Source organism: Tupaia chinensis, unplaced genomic scaffold (genome assembly GCF_000334495.1).
Source record: "Tupaia chinensis unplaced genomic scaffold, TupChi_1.0 Scaffold139757_1, whole genome shotgun sequence".
NCBI classification, from domain to species: domain Eukaryota; kingdom Metazoa; phylum Chordata; class Mammalia; order Scandentia; family Tupaiidae; genus Tupaia; species Tupaia belangeri.
In genome coordinates this window covers 3,454,178-3,464,464 of record NW_006199637.1, presented here as the reverse complement: position 1 = coordinate 3,464,464, position 10,287 = coordinate 3,454,178, and the positions used below count along the sequence as shown (strand labels likewise).

Sequence of the window (10,287 nt, the reverse complement as noted above, 5' to 3'; positions counted from 1 at the left end):
GAAGCTGAGAAAGCCACCCCCACGGGGCAAGGTCATGCCACCATCCCTTCTCCTCCACTCTCCTCTTGGGATTTGGGGCACACACACAGGTGCTTGGCATGCTTTTCTTTTTTCTTTTTTGAGAGGTTTTTTTTTGTTTGTTTGTTTGTTTTTGCTATAAGGCTATAGGATGTGGGTGTTCACTGGAAAGACAGACAAAGAGAACTGAGAAACGAGGGGATGGCCATACTCCAATTCCTTCTCCTCCATTCTCCTCTCTGCATTTTGGGCACACACGCACACTTGGCCAGCATGACTTTCAAGCCGCTGAGTCCAGGATTTGAAGTACAGTTGGCCAAGTGGGAGTCCAGCACCTTAACCATTATACCACCCAATGGCTCTACTTGGCAGTTTTTCAAGCCACTAGGGTCCAGGACTCGAACTGCAAAGTTGGCTTCCTCAGTTCTAGCTGCTAACCCCCAAGCCACTTGGCTGGTCCAAGGGTTTCTAGGATTTTTATCTTGCCTGAGCCTCACAATAACCCAGAGAAGGGACTGATAATAAAGCAGAGCAGGGATTGTTCTTGAATGGGTGAGGAAAGGGAGATTAAGAGGGGAGACATGATTTCCCCAGAGTTCTGTGGTCACAGAGCTAGGACTAAAACCTCCTTTTGGTAGTTACCCATGCTCCTTATGATGGACCCAGTACTGTGCTACCTCTGTTTCAGTTGCTGCAGCCCCATGGGGCAATTTCTCTCAAGACTTGTGTGACTATATCCTGGTAGGGCCCAGAACTCCAATAGGGCTGGAATGGAAAGTGGGGAGGGATGGATGAGGAAAATTGTGATTATTTAACAGGCAATGGGGAGTTATTAAAAGATTTTTAAACAGAAAAATAATATGATTTGGTTATTATTTTTTTAAGAGATTGTTGCTATAGGGTGATTGTGCTCACTGGAGTGACAGAGAGAGACAGAGAGACAGAAAGCAAGAAATCACCCCCCGGGGGGATGGTCATGCCACAATCCCTTCTCTTCCATTCTCCTCTCAGGATTTTGGGCATGCATGCACATGCGCCCGGCATGAATTTAAGCCACTGGGTCTGGGACTTGAACTGCAGTCAACTATGTGAGAGTCCAGCAATCTAACCATTATACTATCTGCTGGTCTCCAGGGTTTTTTTTAATGCTGTCCTCCACCTCCTCCTGCCTTTCCTACTCTTTCTTCCCTTCTCCTTCCCTCTTCTTTCTCTTTTTCTTTATTTAAAAAAAAATTATTTAATTTTATTTATTATTATTATTATTTAAAATTTGGAGTCGTGGAGGCAGAGGCTCGGGTGCGTTCAAGATTTGGCTCCATCCATAATCCACCACCAGGGCTGAGGAAGGCATTGCTGCTGGAGGTGTAATGGAGTTAATACAGCTTTGCAAGAGGTGTTGAAGACCGCCCTCATCCACGATGGCCTAGCACGTGCAATTCGCGAAGCTGCCAGAGCCTTAGACAAGCGCCAAGCTCACCGCCCATCTGTGTGTGCTCGCATCCCACTGTGATGAACCTACGTATATCAAGTTGGTGGAGGCCCTTTGTGCCAAACACCAAATCAGCCTGATTAAGGTTGATGACAACAAGATCCTAGGAGAATGGGTAGGCCTCTGTAAAATTGATAGACGGGGAAAACCCCGTGAAGTGGTCGGTTGCAGCTGTGTAATAGTTAAGGGCTATGGCAAGGAATCTCAGGCCAAGGATGTCATTGAAGAGTACTTCAAATGCAAGAAATGAAGCGATAATAAAAATCGGCTAGCAAAAAAGAAAAAGAGAAAGAAAGAAAGTCACCGGGTCTGGGACTCGAACCGCAGTCAGGGATGTAGGAGTCCAGCGCCTTAAACACCACATCACCTGCTGGCTCTCGTTCTCTTTATTCTTCATTTATGTTATATAATCCCCTAGGAAAGGGAATGTAAGGAAATTCGGGGACCTTCTATCACCAGCACCGTGGGCATTTAGCCAGCGAGCCCTGGCCGACCAGCTCCTTACAGCGCAGGAGACCATAGTCCTACTCAGACCAGGTTCCTGCCCAGAGGCTGCCTGTCCATGGGCAGTCCTGGGAGCAGCATGGTCCAGGAGCCAGGCCAGGGCTCAGCCAAGGCCGAGCTGCTTGCTTCTCAAACCGGCTGGAGCCAGGCCCTGGGGCTCTCTCTCACCCTTGGGGAAGGGCCTTTTCTCAAGAACTGTCTGCAATGACCCAGAACCCGAGATCCTGGCAGTATGCCCTTCTCTGCTGGCCGCTTGCCGTTCAGAATTACGCATTCACCAGGCCACTAGCGAATGGCAGGTCAGTTCACGAGCACATCCTGGGGTGCCCCCTCCAGGCTGTCTGCCTCCTCTTCCTCCTCGGCTTCCTCAGGGTACTGACCCAACTTCCTTCCTGTTTGTCAGTGTCCCACACAGATCTCATGCCTGGCAGCTGAGTCCCGAGTCAGAGGAAAATGGGGAAGATGTGAACAGAGACAGCAAGTCGCTGTGTGTGTGTGTGTGTGTGTGTGTGTGTTTGTGAGAGAGAGAGAGAGAGAGTGTGTGTGCATGCCTGAGTGTGTGGTATCTTGAGAGGGAAGAAGCACACGCTGCTTTTACAGAGAATCTCTGCTTATCCATCTTTCTCACTATAGCAGCCTGGTGCTGGGCAAGCAGTTGGCCCCTAACAAATACTTGTCGATATAATGAATGAATGAATGAATGACAATTGAATGAAACCATAGAACCGAAGAGCATCCGTTGCCTGGCTATTGCAACAAGAAAGTCCTCAGAGACTGCAGGTGTTTCCTAGGAGTGCAGGCAGCAGGGAGTCCGGGGTGAGGGAAAAGAGAGAGCAGGGAGTGGAGGGCAAGGGGACACGAGGGTGGGGTGGGGACAGGACGGCCTGTTTGAGACGGAAAGGAAGAGCCCAGTAGAGAATGTCACCGCCCAACAGGACCTTCTCACCCTCCTCCGCGGCACTGGTCTGTCCCGGCCCTTGACCTTGGTGGCCTCCCTTCCCGAATCGAGATCAATCTCTTCTCTTTTGCTTTCTTTGCACGTTGATCCTGTGCCTCTCCCACAGCAGGAACTGTGCTTCCCCAGGCCCTGCTTCCCCCTGTGACATCCCTTCTAGACGTTTCTGACACCCAGTCCAGCTGGTGCGCCCTGCTCAGCAGCTTTAGTAGTGACCTCCCCTCCCCACGGGATTCCCAGGGCACTCGGCTTCTGCCAGGCCCGCCCTCCCTACGAGGAAGCAGAAGAAACAGATCAGAGAAGAGTTGAGAAAGACCATGTGCCCTGCAGTTGAGGGAGTCGCCGCCATTGTTCATGTCTGGTCCTCTCCCTGAGCTGGCTGGAGTAGGTTTCTGCTCCTTCCAAGCAAATGATTCTCCAGATCCCAAACTTGGACATTCCCACCAAACGAATTCAAGAATCACCACAGGCCACCCTAATACCCCGCCCAGGTCTCCACTCTCAGCTACCCTGTCTCTGTTATCATTACCATTATTCGGTGTTCCATTTTGCTGCTGCCCTCGTTGCCACGAGGCCCCCCTACCTTCCCACGCCCTCCTAGCTTTTCCGACTCCGGTCTACACCTTCCTCTCAGCACCGGCTTTTTTCCATGCCTCTGACTCCAGGCTCTGTCTTTGCTGTCTCATTCTGCAGGTCACTGCCACCACATTATTCATTCTTTTTCATTTTCTTCTTCCTCCTCTTCTTCTTCTTTTTTAACTGCCAGAGGGTGCACACACTTGCCAAAGAGAAGGAGAAAGCACCATCCCAATGGGGAATGGCCATGCTGCGATCCTTTGTCTTCCATTTCTCCATCCTATCAGGATTTGGGGCACACACACGCATGTGCCCTGCAGCCAGCCATGTGGGCTCCAGCTCTCCATGCATGGCACTTAACCACTGTGCTACAAGGCTGGTCCATTTTTTGAAATTATGACATGGGGCCAGCCAATGGCATGGTGGTTGAGGTGGCTGGATTGCACGTGACTGACTGCATGGTTCGAGTCCTGGACTCAGAGGCTTGAGAAACACACCAACGTCTGTGCGTGTGATTCTGAAATCCTGAAGAGAGGGAGAAATGGAGGAGAAGACATTGCAGTGTGACCACTCCCCATGGGGAGGGGGCGCTTTCTCTCTGTCTCTCTCTCTGGTAGTACAAGCACCCTCTAACAAATTTTTTAAAAAAATTATGGGGGCCAGCAAGTGGTGTATTGGTTGGGGCACTGGATTGCCACATGGCTGACTGTGGTCTGAGTCCTGGACCTGGCAGCTTGAAAACCATGCCAGGCACATGTATGCGCGTGCCCAAAATCCCAAGAGGAGAATGGAGGAGTTGGGGTTGTTGTGTGGCCATCTCTCTGGGGGGTGATTTGTCGCTTTCCCTTTCACTGTCTCTCTCTCTCACTGGTACACATGACCTACGACAAAAAATTATGACCGGGATGTTTTAGAAGAACATACAAACATATGAGCATAATTCAGAATAAATGTATTGGGGGGAGTCTATATCCATCCCATATGTTAAGAAACAGAGTACTGCCAATATCTATTATCTTCCTTTTTAAAAATATATTTATTCTTTCCATGAGTAAGACACACACACACACACACACACACACAAGCATCCCCAACAAGGTCTTGACACCACAACCCACCCCCACTCCCCGCTAGTCCCAGAATGGAGTCACATATGCCTGGCATACTCAGGAAGGCCTCTAGATGTGAATCTAGAACCTTCCCACATGAGTCATCCTTGCATATACCACCCTCTGACTGCTTTATTATTATTTTTTTTGAGAGGTTTTTGCTATAGGGTACGTGCACTCGCCAGACAGACAGAGAGAGACAGAGAGACAGAAAGCGAGAAATCACCCCCCAGGGGGAATGGCCACGCCGCAATCCTTTCTCCTCCATTCTCCTCTTGAGGTCTTGGGCATGCACACACATGTGCCCGGTGTGAGTTTTAAGCCACCGGGTCTGGGACGCAAACCACGGTCAACTACATGGGAGTCCAGCGACATAGCCATTATGCTAACTGCTGGGCCCCGTTTTTTTAATGTGTCCATTAAATTGTTTCAGAAACGTCTGCAACTCCCCATTTCCTACTCTAATTTCTCCAGCATGTCTTCCAGTCTGGCCCCACCAGGCTGCATCGCTGTCTTCCACACTGCCTTCACTCCATTCACTGCACTTGGCCTAAGAGCACAGCGAGTCAGAAAACCTACAGTCAGTCCATTCTCTGTCTTTTATTACTGTCTACATTCAGATAGATTTTTTTTTTTTTTGAGAGGATTTTGCTATAGGGCGCGTGCGCTCGCCAGACAGAGAGAGACAGAGAGACAGAAAGTGAGAAATCACCCCCCAGGGGGGATGGTCACGCCGCAATCTCTTCTCCTCCATTCTCCTCTCGGGATCTTGGGCACGCACGCACACGCACCCAGCGTGAGTTTGAAGCCACTGGGTCCGGGACACGAACCGCGGTCGACTACATGGGAGTCCAGTGACATAGCCATTATGCTAACTGCTGGTCCCTAAATTCAGATAGATTGTTTAAACTTTCTGAATTAGTCAGGATTCTTACTTTTTCTTTTTTTCTTTCTTTTTTTTTTTTTAAAGGAATGATCTTCACTCGCTATACATTTTATTTATTTTTAATTTTATGAGAGAGAGAGAAAGCCAGGCCTGGGACTCGAACCGCAGTTAGCCATATGGGAGTCCAGCGCCCTCAGCCACCATGCTTCCTGCCGGCCCCATAGTTGGGATTCTTTTGGTAGCAAGTAACAGAAGACAAATTCTAACTGGCTTAAAGAAGGAAACGCTATGACTCACCTGAGAAAAATCCTAGAATCAGTCTAATGTCATGCACAGATGGATCCAAGGACCCAACAAGGTCCCCAGGCAATAGTCTCTTGGCTCTGCTTTCCTGTGTATTGGCTTTCTTCTCATCCCCCGTTGTCCCGGGAAAGGTTGTGGATGTGTGTGTCACTGGCCTATCGGGTCACATGCCTGTGCGTGGAGTGCTGTGGTGGTCCAGGCTGTTTATGTCCGCCCTGGAGTCAGGCCACTATTCGGCTGAGAGTGGAGAGACGCTTTCCCAAGGAAAACCAGGGTCCTCACTGCAGAGAAAGGGGAAAGGAAGGCTGAGCAAAGTCGCCAGATACTCTCGGTTCTCACTCTCTTGGTTCTGCCAAGTGCGCAGGGCTGCCAACAAGACTGAAAAAGACCAGGGCTATGAAGTTCCTCTGAAAACTTTCCAGTTCAGTAGAACTAGAAGTGATTTGGGAGGTAATGATTTCTTTGCCTTTCCCCCGACTGTTTACCTGTCCAGAAAGTGTTCCTTGTGTTCATCCAAAGCCTCCCCTCCCCTCCAGGGCCTGGTCCAGTGGGAGCTGGGTCTTTTCCAGCACCTAGAGCCACCTGGGTACACTGCAGACCTCCTGGGCATTTAACTGGACTATGTAATTTAGCATCAATTAGATAGGGTCTTTTGTTGTCTCGGTTATTTGTTTTTTAGGAATATTATAGTTTATTCAACAGTTATTACAGGGATTGTCAACACTTCCGGGTGAACCGGAAACAACGTTTAGTCCCACGATAGCTCCTCCTCTCTCCTGGGATGTTTAACACTCTCTGTTGCCCAGCTGGTGTCTGCACAGGGAGTTCACCCTCATTTTCCTTTTTGCTTAAAATAGAAAGGAAGACCCTATCAGCAGTATGGCTCCTTAGGCATTTCATGAACACTGTTTTCTCCAGTTAGTAGCTAGAGAGCAGGGATGGTGCTTGTTCTCAGAGCCTTGTAAGGACTTGAGCCACTGACGAACAGCATTGACGCATGCCGTATATTGCTGTTGGTTGATTTAAAAGTCATTTTCTGAACAGAAAACCAGCCAAAAGACTAGGTTGCAAAGGTTTCTGCTCAGACCATAGTTCACTTAGTCTTGGGGATCACAGATATTCAGTGACACAGGGTCTTATGAAATATACACTCTAGTCCCAGAGTCCTGGTGGAACTATGGGCACCTTTCCCGGGTTCCTTGTCCTGGCTTTTGTCTCCTTCTTGGGGAGGTGCCATTTCCCCAGTGCTGCTCCTTTGTAGCCAGAGCCAGGAGAAATTCTTGCTCTGCCACTCTCTGGAAAGCCTTCTGTTGTCCCAGTTACTGCATTTTTAAAAAAAATAATTATTTATCTTATTTATTTATTATTATTTTTAAACTTGCTACAAGGCATGTACACTCACCAGACACAGAAAGAGAGAGAGAGAGAGAGAAAGAGAGAGAGAGAGAGAAAGTGAGAAAGCAAGCTACCAGGTCTGGGACTCGAACTGTGGTCAACCATGTCAGAGTCCAGTGTCTTTACCCCCACACTACCTGCTGGCTGCCTTTTTTTAAACAAACAAATAAATAAACAAACAAAACAAAACAAAAAACACAGGATCTCATTATGTCACAATCCTGCTGCCTCAGCCTCCCTAGTAGCTGGGTCTACAGGCATGTGCCATTGGACCAGCTTTTGGGGTGGGCCAGTAGCTGGAACTGGGCCTCCCCTTTGGCCTCAGCCTGCCAGGCAGCAGCCTTAACTAGCGTGCTAACCACAGGTAGGCCCCAGTGTCTACTTTAAGGAGTGCTCCTTTTGTCCAGGTAATCGGAGGGAAGGCAAAGTGTGAACACTACCTCACCTTCCAGAGGAAACCTTATCAGACAGACAGTGGATAGTTCCTTCCAGCCCAACAGGGGCGCCCTACCTCGACCATGTCCTGCCCTTGATAGCCATAAAATGCACACATACAAAGCACGGTGAGGACGTAGCGACCCAGAGTACCCATTTAAGTGGTCTCTTTCAGAAGGACGCTTTTCACCTGGGCAGGACAGGGGGAGGATTTCTGGGAACCCCGGGGATTTTCCTTTCACTTTCTTAGACACCACTCCCAGTGATTCAATAACACAAACCGAGGCCATGGGTGGGGCCAGCTTCCCATCCAGGTTCACCCAGTTTTCCCAAGCAGAGTAGGATGCTCCCGCTGTAGGCAAGAGAGGAAGCCCGAGATAGAGGAAGGATAGGGCGTTGGTTCCTCAACTTGTTGAGGCCAGAGTTGTGTAGCAAGACAGGCTGGAGTGTGCTCAGCATTTCTCCTTCCTGGCTGGGGTTTCACCTCAGCCCCAGTTCAGTGGCAGCCCAGTTGGCTCAGAGGGGTGAGGAGTCCAAGAGGAGGAAGCTTATATAATCCCTTGTCCAGGAGGGGAGCTCTGTGGTGGGGTGGAGTTACCAAGTAAGCCTCTGATGAAGGCTGAGTCAGTTATGTTGCCCCATCTCTGGCTATGGCTTCTCTTGCTCTTCTACCCTCCGATCCTGCCCTCTAGTCACACCAAACTTCTTATGATCCGTGAGCACGACTGGCATGGCTGCCGTGTGCAGCTTCACGGGTTGTACAATGCCCAGTTCCAGCTGTCCCGTTCCCATAAACAAAGGGATGAACGGCAGCTCTCGGAACTATGCACAATAATTTTATGCCTTCCTTCCTCTGCACATATTGCTTAGTCTACCACCAATGTCCTTGTTTGCCTCCCCTACCAACATCTTCACTGGTATACCATGTGACACTTAGCTTTCAAACTCTGCTTAAATACAATGATGCGGAACCCAAACACAAGGTCCGAATGTTCTCAGAAATAAGCAAAGTCATTGGGAAGAAACATTACATACAGGAGTTACAAACTAGCATACTACAGTCTTTAAGCCTTGTGTTTTATTATGCCTGTGAGTTGTTCTGAAAGGCTATGTACGGGGGGCCAGCAGGTGGCATGGTGGTTAAGGTGCTGGACACTCCCACATGGCAGACCACGGTTTGAGTCCTAGACTTGGTGGCTTGCTTTCTCACTTTCCCTCTCTCTTTCTCTCTGTGTGTCTCTCTCTGTCAAATTAAAAATAAATAAATGAATAAATAAAAATTAAATAAATAATTCTCTTAAAAAAAGAATTAAAAAAAAAAGAAAGGCTATGTACGTAATATCCATTAGAGTGGCTAAAAAAAGAAAGTCACAATACCAAGTGCTGACAAGATGTGGAACAACCAGAAGGTAAGTTGGTATAGCCTCTTTAGGGATCTATTTGGTGGTATCTACTTAAATGGAAGAGATGCCTAGCCTACGAGCTAGAAGTTCCTAGAAATACACACATAAATACTTCTTGAAATACACACGTGCGGGACCAGCAGTTAGCATAATGGCTATGTCACTGGACTCCCACGTAGTCGACCGCGGTTTGCATCCCGGACCCGATGGCTTAAAACTCATGCTGGGTACGTGTGCATGCGTACCCAAGATCCCAAGAGGAGAATGGAGGAGAAGAGATTGCGGCATGGCCATCCCCCCTGGGGGGTGATTTCTCGCTTTCTATCTCTGTCTCTTTCTGGCAAGCGTACGTGCTCTACAGCAAAAACCTCTCCAAAAAAAAAGAAATACACACATGTATACACACATGAAAACATGTGCAAAAATGTTCATAGCACTGTTCATGGTAGCCCCAAACTAGAAGCAGCTCAAATGGCCATCAACCATAGGATATAAGAATAATGTGGTCCATTCATAAAATGAAATGTTACACCGCAGTGAAAAGGAATGATAATTGCTTACACAACACACTAAAAGAGTCAGACACAGAAGAGTACATGCTACATGTTCAAAACCAGGCACTATGGTAGTAAGAGTCAGAACAGTGGTTATTCTGGGAAGAGAGGCGGGGATTGGAAAGAGACATTTGGAGGGTGCTGGTTGTATTTATTAACGCAGGAGGTGTTTACATAGATATGTTCACCCTGTGAAAGCCTGTTGAAATACATACCTAGGGTTTGTACACTTTTATGTATGTATCTTATAAAATGGTTATTAACAGAATAAAGGCAACGTCTGCTTTTGGCTATGATAATTAACAGGGACTAGATTTATCCTCTTCGTAATCAATTAAAAATTGAACAAAGTGGGCCAGCAGGTGGCGTGGTGGTTAAGGTGCTGGACTCCCACATGGCCACCCACGATTCAAATCCCAAATCTGGTGGCTTGCTTTCTCTTGCTATCTCTCTTTTTCTCTCTCTTTCTCACACATCCCTATAGCAAATACAAAAAAATAACAACAGTAATAAATAAAATTAAGTAAAAGAATTCTTTAAAAAATTGAACAAAACCTATGAAACAATGGTTTGAAGACATTGACGGCAATGATCCTTGAGGGAAGAGAAATCAGTGTGGTGAGCTCCAAAGGTGTCCCAGCTCACTCTGGAGAGAGTTTC

At 48.0% G+C, this 10,287-nt stretch overlaps 1 pseudogene; it reads left to right on the top strand.

The window, feature by feature from the left end:
- LOC102472803 (40S ribosomal protein S12 pseudogene) overlaps positions 1-1,773 on the top strand; it is a 2,101-nt pseudogene extending 328 nt beyond the window's left edge.
- The last annotated feature ends 8,514 nt before the right edge of the window (positions 1,774-10,287 follow it).